Source organism: Phoenix dactylifera, unplaced genomic scaffold (genome assembly GCF_009389715.1).
Source record: "Phoenix dactylifera cultivar Barhee BC4 unplaced genomic scaffold, palm_55x_up_171113_PBpolish2nd_filt_p 001123F, whole genome shotgun sequence".
Lineage (NCBI taxonomy): Eukaryota > Viridiplantae > Streptophyta > Magnoliopsida > Arecales > Arecaceae > Phoenix > Phoenix dactylifera.
Window position 1 is genome coordinate 35,621 of NW_024068466.1, and position 9,845 is coordinate 45,465.

Below are 9,845 nucleotides of genomic sequence, written 5' to 3' on the forward strand. Positions count from 1 at the left end.
CTCCTAATAGGATTTCTAGTCCAAGTAGGAATTCCAGTCCAAGTAGGATTCCTGTCCTAATCCAATTAGGACTCTATGAATCCTACTCCAAGTAGGACTCCTAGTCCTACTCTAAGTAGGACTCGTAGTCCTACTCCAAATAGGATTTTCAGTCCAAGTAGGAATTCCAGTCCAAGTAGGATTTCTAATCCTAATCCAATTAGGACTCTATGAATCCTACTCCAAGTAGGACTCTTGTTTTAAGTCCAATTAATCAATTCTCTTTGTTCCTTCTTCAACTTATTATCAATCAAATTGATTACTTGTGATTCCTAATCATGATTCAACCATCGGATCGGTCATTACTTCTAGTGTGTGTGACCCCATAGGTTCTTCTCTGACTGGTAGTGAGATATATTATGATCTCTATCACAATATCATTGAAAACTCCTTTCAAGGGATTGGAACGATTCCAACTCTACTCTTTAGGGTTTATCGATCATCGAGATAATCCCTGTGAGTCCCACCATCCACCAGTGACACCTAGCAGCATGTAGTGGCTACCCAGTAGAATAGAATGATGAACCTCTAGGTGCAGTTATCGTGTGATACAGTCCTACTATCGTGGATCCCTACAGGACGGAGGTCATGGATAACTCGTCAAACCCCTTCGTCTGTCATATGTCAAGATTTATTCGACTCGAGTTCGTTAGTGAAAAACTCTTTCTCCACTTTATATTACTGCCCTGGCCAAGGTCTTAGAACTCAGTCTAACAAATCACATAGGATCACTCCTCTTCTATCAAGGTCGATAGATTCCATGTGAGTGCATACCCTACTCCTACAGTAAACTTACTGCAGCCAATCTACACTACAAGGACCCATATGACTAGAGACCATGTATACGTGTAGTCAAACTACAATAACCTCACTGTGAGTAGCTGAAGCACCGCAGGTCAAAGGACCAGTCATACTACTGCAACATCAAGCAAGTCACTGACGAATGGATAGACATCCAAGTGACTTCTTGTCTTGGTCACGCTCAGTACCCTTGTTCTCTAACAAGCACCTGCACTATCACTTCAGTGTCCCTACACTGTGGACTCAAGTCTCATCCATCCAGAAGGAAAGTGATCTGTGCACTGATCGGATCGATCACTGTCCTCGTGATGATCCATTGATCAGGAGCATTTAGAAATTAACCACCAATGATACATGGCTCAAATTCTCAACTCTTGAGAATATGCATCATCATCTTATTAATTTCTTGGACGATTCATAGACACATAAACAATATGAATGAAAAGAATGCCCATTTATTAATCAATAATAATAAAGTCAAGTACCAAATTATATCCTAGAATTAATAATGTGTCAGCCAGATTGGCTTCTAGGGCATACTTCTAACAATCTCCCACTTGCACTAAAGCTAATCAGCCATAAACCTAAGCCCCATCTTCTCAAGATGTGCTTTAGTTTTCTACTGACTTAGCTGCTTAGTGAATGGGTCCGCCACATTTTCTGTGGAGTCTACTCTCTGATCCTGTACTTATTTTTTTTCGAGGTAGTCGCTTATTAGGTTAAACTGCCGCTCTATGTGCTTCGATTTCTGGTGAGATCTTTGGCTCCTTAGCTAGTGCTATGGTGCCTTTGTTATCGCAGTAGAGTGTTATGACATCTGATGACATTACACCTAACTCTGCAATGAACTTTTTAAACCAAAAGATTTCCACTGCACCCTTAGAGACGGCTTAACATTCAACTTCTAAGGTAGAATCTATAATGATCGGTTGTTTGGAACTCTTCCAATTTACTGAACCACCATTGCACATATTCTGATGTAGACTTTCTATCATCAATATGTGTGCATCCTTCTACCTTCAACTCTGATCTTCTCCCAAAGACCAAGAACAAGTCCTTAGTTCTTCTCAAGTACTTAAGACTGTTCTTCACAGCTATCCAGTGCTTTTTGCCTGGATCTGATTGACATATGCTCGTGACATTCACAGCATGTACTATATCAAGTCATGTACATAGCATGGCATACATGAGGCTCCCTATTGCTGATGCATAGGGGATCTTGCTCATGCGTTGAATCTCTTCAGATGTGTTGGGTCACATCTTCTTGGAGAGATTAATTCGATGCGTTAGGGGTAAGAGACCCCATTTAGAGTTTTCCATGCTGAACCTTTTCAACACTTCCTCTATGTACATCTTCTGTGATAGGCCAAGCATCCTTTTAGATCTATCTCTATAGCTCTTTATTTCCAAAATATAGGATGCTTCCCCAAGGTCTTTCATGGAGAATTCTTTTGACAACCAGACCTTGACCGAGGTTAGCATGTGAATATCATTCCCTATCAGGAGGATGTCGTCCACGTACAGTACGAGAAATACGACAGCGCTCCCACTAACCCTTTTGTAAACACACGGTTCCTCTTCGTTTTTGATGAAATCAAACATTTTGATTGCGTCATTGAAACGAGTGTTCCAACTCCGAGATGCTTGCTTTAGTCCATAGATGGACCTTTGCACCTTGCAGACCTTGTGATCTCCATCACTGGAAGTGAAACCCAAAGGCTGTTCTATATAGATATCTTCATCAAGATATCCATTCAGGAAAACAGCTTTCACATCCATCTGCCAGATTTCATAATCATGAAATGCTGCAATGGCAAGCAATGTTCGAATGGATTTTAGCATGGCTACAGGTGAAAAGGTCTCCTGATAGTCAATGCCTTCGCACTGACTATACCCTTTCGCCACAAGCCTTGCCTTATAGGTTTCTACCTCTCCATCCGAACCTATTTTCCTTTTGTAGATCCATTTGCATCCAATAGGTACAATACCTTCTGGTGGGTCTACTAAGGTCCAGACTTGGTTGGAATGCATGGAGTCTAATTGTGACTTCATGGCTTCCAGCCATTTCTCGGAATCGATATCAGATATCGCCTCGTCGTAGGTTTTGGGATCTTGTGTATGATCCCTATCTCCCACTAGGAACATTTTCTCGGTATCCACTTCTAGTATACCTAAGTATCTATCGAGAGGATGGGAGACCCTACTTGATCTGCGAGGTGGTTGAGGAACATCATGTACTGGCTCTGTATGAATGGGTTCGATAGGATCCATGACTCGTTGCTTTTCAGAGACTTTCTCTTCAAGCTCAATTTTCCTCCCACTGCCTCTATCAAGGATAAACTGTTTTTCCAAGAAGATGGCATGACGGCTCACAAACACATTGTGATCCTCTGAGACGTAAAAATTGTATCCTAATGACTCTTTAGGATATCATATAAAATGAGCACTTATGGTCCTAGCCTCTAGCTTGTCTGCCTGTAGTCTCTTGACGTGGGCCGGACATCCCCAAATCTTGAGATGACCAAGACTTGATTTCTTACCATGTCATATCTCATATGGTGCGGTAGGAATGGACTTTAGAGGGAACTCTATTCAACAAGTAAATAGCTGAAAATAGGGCATCTATCTAAAGAAACAAGGGTAAATCAGTGAAGCTCATCATGGACTGGACCATATCAATAGAGTCTGATTCCTCCTCTCTGACACTCCATTGAGCTGAGGTGTACCAGGAGGAGTCCATTATGAAACTATACCATTCTCCTTGAGATAATCACGGAACTCTCCATTAAGGTATTCACTTCCTCGATCTGATCGAAGAACCTTAATGAGTTTTTGTGCTTATTTTTCTACTTCATATCTAAGCTTTTTGAACCTTTCAAAAGTTTCATATTTGTGTCTCATACACATATCCATACCGTGAGTAATCATCGGTAAAATGAAGTAAAAATTACAACCCCTAGCCTGCACATCGAATGGGCCACACACATCAGTGTGTACTAGGGTAAGTATTTCAGTGGACCTCCCTGTGTCCTACAAAGGATAATTTGGCCATCTTTCCTTGAAGGCAGAATTCACAAATCAAATATGACTCGGAAGTTAATGAGCCCAAAAGCTCATGTTTCTCCAATTTGTTTATTCTGTCTTCTCCTATATGGCCAAGCCTGAGGTGCCACAAATACTTTAGATTTATCTCATTTTTGGATCTATTAGATCCTATGGTATTCACTATTTGCTCAGATATATTCACAGATACATCCATATGTATGTGATAGAGACTGTCAATCATAAAACCATGTTGAATCAATTTATTTTTTTTTAAATAAAAATCTTTCTATGCTAAATAAAATGCAGAAATCAAATTTCTGCTAGCAATAGGTAACAACCCCTAAGTATCCTGAGCATATCTGACATACCTTCTGAAGGTCTGTCACCCTTCATGTTCTTTATGCTTCCCATGTATGTAGGACAGTTCCTCTTCCAATGGCCGTCCATGATGCAATGGAAACACTTTTCCTTGCAATTGGCCTTTTTCTTGGAACTTCCTAACTTGGTGTTTTTTTAGTCTTCTGCTTCTTCGCAGGCTTCTTCTTCTTCCAAATAGACTCTCTCTTGAAAGTAGAAACCAACTTGACAGCGAAAACGATGCCCCTTGAACTTCTTCAAGGTCCCTAAGTTAGTTACCAATTTATTTAACAATTCTATTTTGGTGCATACAATCTTGTTCATATGGTAATTTACTATAAACTATTCATATGAAGCTGGAAGGGATTGCGGGATCAAATCCGTTTGCAATTCCTTGTGCATGGTCATGCCAAGCTTCTCAAGCTTCTTCAAGTCCTTTATCATGGTCAAAACATGATCGTGGACAGACTGCCCTTCACGCATCTTTGTCTTAAAGAGCCTCTTGGACACTTCAAAACATGCTGCGCGACTCTGATCATCATACAACTCTTGTAGGTGATTTAATATATCCCTGGCAGTCTCATGTTCTCATGCTAGCATTGTAATTCATTGGACATGGATGCCATTGTGCAGCACCTAACTTTATTGTCATTGTTCGTCCACTTAACAAGCGTCTTACGCTGATCAGTGATCGGACGGATTGGTAACACGGAGATTCCATGGACTAGCATATACCCGAATTTCTCACAATTCAAAACTATTTTTGAAATTTGTTGAGCCAATCTTTATAATTGGGTTTGGTCAAACGGTTGTTCTATAGGATATGAGTTAAGAGTCTAGAAGCTGACTTTATAATCCTCAGAGAGTAAAGATTCTAGTTAGACTTTTGTACTTGATCCTAATCTGTTCTAAGGTCTTTTAGAACAAATGTAACTCCCACTATTTTCTCGAATTCCTCACACTCCCCTGGTAGGAAAATGGAAATCCCACACGACTAGGGTTTCTAGTGGGTACTGCGGTCCCACCGATTTACATGCCACCTCACCTAACAGTTATTGGTGACACATAGATTGATGAATGTACAACTCTTGTACAATGCTTCTCAAGCATGTTGCAGTGCAACTTGGTCTCTAAGCCATGAAAACCTCACCTAACAGTTATTGGTCTCATTTCTTAGTTAAGTCAGACCCACCGTATAACCGTAGGAATAAAGTCGTCATTGGGTCCTCACCTAACAGTTATTGGTGCCCAACCCCACCTTTACCCTACAACATCTCATGTCTATAGAGAGGTCCAGCCCCCCGATGCAACTTGACCACTGTGTCCAGCCGAGACAAATCAACATCAGAAAGGCCTTAGCAGCTCTACTACAGTGGAAGACCTATTGACTTAATATTGGTTAATCAGGTCTTAGTGTTTGCAACTTGAGCTCTTCATAAGAGGTAATCGAACAATTGGCCAGGTAAGCAGGTGGGAGGCTCCCCTTACTCAGAGAGTAAGGTCCTAATTAAGTAACCACCTTTCATGCTTTCCTAGACACCAATTAGATCAATTAATCTAATATGACTTGCTCATGTCGGTTCACTCTCGACTTGATTGAGGAGGTTTTAATTTAGGTCTCAATTGGGTTTGTTACATCACATGTAAACCTATCTACCCGGCTTTCATTCACATCACATGCAAACGGCACATCACAGGCAGTTATAATCGCAGCATCAAAATAAAGCTAAACTTTAAATAGGTGATGATCATGGATTCTAATTAGGTCGTATTACAAGCACATGCACGTCAATCGATCAACTGGTCTTCAACTCTTGAATTGGTTCCAAGCCTCCTTGATTCGATCCTTGATCAACTCTTGATCCAATAGCCATCAACCGCTTAGATCACCTGTTCATCTCATGCCTTGTCTTCAACTTGATCGTTGACGTACATCACATCACAGAAATACAACCAGATATAAAATAAAAATAAAAATAAATTACATCTCCCTTTTAGGAGGCACGCAGGCCCCTCAAAACATTAAATAAGATGCATGCAAGCATCTGAAAAATTACATGACATTACAGCTCACATCGCAGGTCATTACATTTAATACCAAAAGGGTTTGAATTCTATGATCATCACCACATGCAGCAATTATAATTTTCAGATCTGAAAACTAATTGATTATCTTATGACATAGGTTGCTGATCATGCTAATCATGATTCTAAACTTTATAATCCCATTAACAATGCAATTAGAATCATCTTTTTATCACATAAAAATCAGCATGCAAAAATCAGTACCCTAGAAAAAATCTGCATGCAGAAAATTTTCAGCATGCATAATCTTTCAATTTTTAGATCTAATAAGCCTACTAATAATTAATCCTTACCTTAATCTACGAAGCCTAGGCTCTGATACCACTGTTAGAATACCCCGATCATGCCGCTGAAATTTAAAAAAATTTAGATGCAGCAGAAGAGGCATGCGCGGGATCAACCGTTCATCGCATGAACGTTGTTCAAAACCATTCGTAGATAGATAAGGATTAAAAACTTTTAATAACTTTAGGAAGATCAGATCTTCACCTTGTGCGGGTAGATGATCACCGCAAACTGAAGTTCGTGGTTTAGGATGAAGGTTCGCTTGAAGCCGTTCAAGTGCCCGGCCTATACGGGTATCCACACGAAGCAGAGGACCGATCCAATCGCTCTAATCTCCCCGGGGTGCTAGATCCCTTGCAGAGATTGGTTTTGATGGCTGATCACCTCTCTTTCTTTCAACTCTTGAATGCTAGAGGGAGGAGGAAGAAGATGAAAGGATCAAGGAAGAAGATCCAAAAAGCTAGATGCAGCCTTTCCTTTCCTTGCATTGAATCCCAAACGAACGAGGAAGAAGGAGACCACCATGGATCTTTTTCTTTCTTGCTTGCGGCTGATCCAAGAGGAGAGGAGAAAGGAGGCATACGGCCACAAGGGGAGAGCTTCTCATATCAATTAGGTCAGCCCCCAAGCCTCCTCTTAAATAGCATCTAGGGCTCCTATTTGGTTTAGTCCAAATCATGAATCAATTGGGTTCAATCTATGCTAGTCCTAATCCAATTAGAACTTGAATGAACCATGACTCAATTGAACTCTTCAATCCTAGTCTAATTAGGAGCCATCTTGATTCATTGGATTAATAATTAATTGGGACTTAAGAAATCCTAATCTAATTAGGACTTGTTTAATTCTAGTCCTAATCCAATTAGGACTCTAATTTGAATTCGAAGTCCTAATCCGATTAGGACTCTAGGAATCCTACTCCAAGTAGGAATCCAAATTTAATTCAAAACTCCTAATCTAATTAGGATTATAGGAATCCTACTCCAAGTAGGAATCATAGTCCTACTCCTAATAGGATTTCCAGTCCAAGTAGGAATTCCAGTCCAAGTAGGATTCTTGTCCTAATCCAATTAGGACTCTATGAATCCTACTCCAAGTAGGACTCCTAGTCCTACTCCAAATAGGATTTCCAGTCCAAGTAGAAATCCCAGTCCAAGTAGGATTTCTAATCCTAATCCAATTAGGACTCTATGAATCCTACTCCAAGTAGGACTCTTGTTTTAAGTCCAATTAATCAATTTCCTTTGTTCCTTCTTCAACTTATTATCAATCAAATTGATTACTTGTGATTCCTAATCACAATTCAACCATCGGATCGGTCATTACTTCTAGTGTGTGTGACCCCATAGGTTCTACTCTGACTGGTAGTGAGATATATTATGATCTCTATCACAATATCATTGAAAACTCCTTTCAATGGATTGGAACGATTCCAACTCTACTCTTTAGGGTTTATCGATCATCGAGATAATCCCTGTGAGTCCCACCATCCACCAGTGACACCTAGCAGCATGTAGTGGCTACCCAGTAGAATAGAATGATGAACCTCTAGGTGCAGTTATCGTGTGATACAGTCCTACTATCGTGGATCCCTACAGGATGGAGGTCATGGATAACTCGTCAAAACCCTTCGTCTGTGATATGTCAAGATTTATTCGACTCGAGTTCGTTAGTGGAAAACTCTTTCTCCACTTTATATTACTGCCCTGGCCAAGGTCTTAGAACTCAGTCTAACAAATCACATAGGATCACTCCTCTTCTATCAAGGTCGATAGATTCCATGTGAGTGCATACCCTACTCCTACAGTGAACTTACTGCAGCCAATCTACACTACAAGGACCCATATGACTAGAGACCATGTATACGTGTAGTCAAACTACAATAACCTCACTGTGAGTAGCTGAAGCACCGCAGGTCAAAGGACCAGTCATACTACTGCAACATCAAGCAAGTCACTGACGAATGGATAGACATCCAAGTGACTTCTTGTCTTGGTCACGCTCAGTACCCTTGTTCTCTAACAAGCACCTGCACTATCACTTCAGTGTCCCTACACTGTGGACTCAAGTCTCGTCCATCCAGAAGGAAAGTGATCTGTGCACTGATCGGATCGATCACCATCCTCGTGATGATCCATTGATCAGGAGCATTTAGAAATTAACCACCAATGATACATGGCTCAAATTCTCAACTCTTGAGAATATGCATCATCATCTTATTAATTTCTTGGACGATTCATAGACACATAAACAATATGAATGAAAAGAATGCCCATTTATTAATCAATAATAATAAAGTCAAGTACCAAATTATGTCCTAGAATTAATAATGTGTCAGCCAGATTGGCTTCTAGGGCATACTTCTAACACCGGGGGCACGCCGAGAAGGCGCGCGCCGCATCCTCGGCCGTGCCGACGGCACCTCCACGGGCGGGATCGACCGCCCGGGCTTCGGCCGCCAGCGCGGCCCGCAACGGTCCGCACCCCGAGCCGAGCGGCGGATCGGCTCGTCGCCGTTCCGCATCCGGCTGAGGCGCATCGCCGGCCCCCATCCGCTTCCCTCCCGGCAATTTCAAGCACTCTTTGACTCTCTTTTCAAAGTCCTTTTCATCTTTCCCTCGCGGTACTTGTTCGCTATCGGTCTCTCGCCCGTATTTAGCCTTGGACGGAATTTACCGCCCGATTGGGGCTGCATTCCCAAACAACCCGACTTGCCGACAGCGCCTCGTGGTGCGGCAGGGTCCGGGCTGGATGGGGCTCTCACCCTCCCCAGCGCCCCTTTCCAGAGGACTTGGGCCCGGTCCGTCGCTGAGGACGCTTCTCCTGACCACAATTCGGGAGGCGCGGCCTCCCGATTCTCAAGCTGGGCTGGTCCCGGTTCGCTCGCCGTTACTAGGGGAATCCTCGTAAGTTTCTTCTCCTCCGCTTATTGATATGCTTAAGCTCGGCGGGTGGCGCCGCCTGACCTGGGGTCGCGATCCGAGGGGCGGCGTCCCGGCCGGGGGCCGGGGCGCCGCGCACGATGGGGGCGGCAGGGGCCCTTCGCCTCTGGGGTCCGGCGTCACGGCGACAGGATCGCATCAACGTCCACCATCCGCCGTGTCCGTCCCCGCCGGCTGACCGCTCTTCGGGCCGCCGCACCGGGGGCGCGGGGGCCCAATGTTCGCGTCCGGCTCCCCAGGAGCCCATCGTGGCCCGGGGGAAAGGAGCGTCGCTTGGCGTGACGCCCAGGC

General features: G+C 42.9%; 1 pseudogene; it reads left to right on the top strand.

Annotated features, from left to right (window-relative positions):
* The first annotated feature begins 8,966 nt into the window (after window positions 1-8,966).
* Window positions 8,967-9,554, top strand: LOC120108010 (annotated as a pseudogene).
* Window positions 9,555-9,845: the final 291 nt, after the last annotated feature.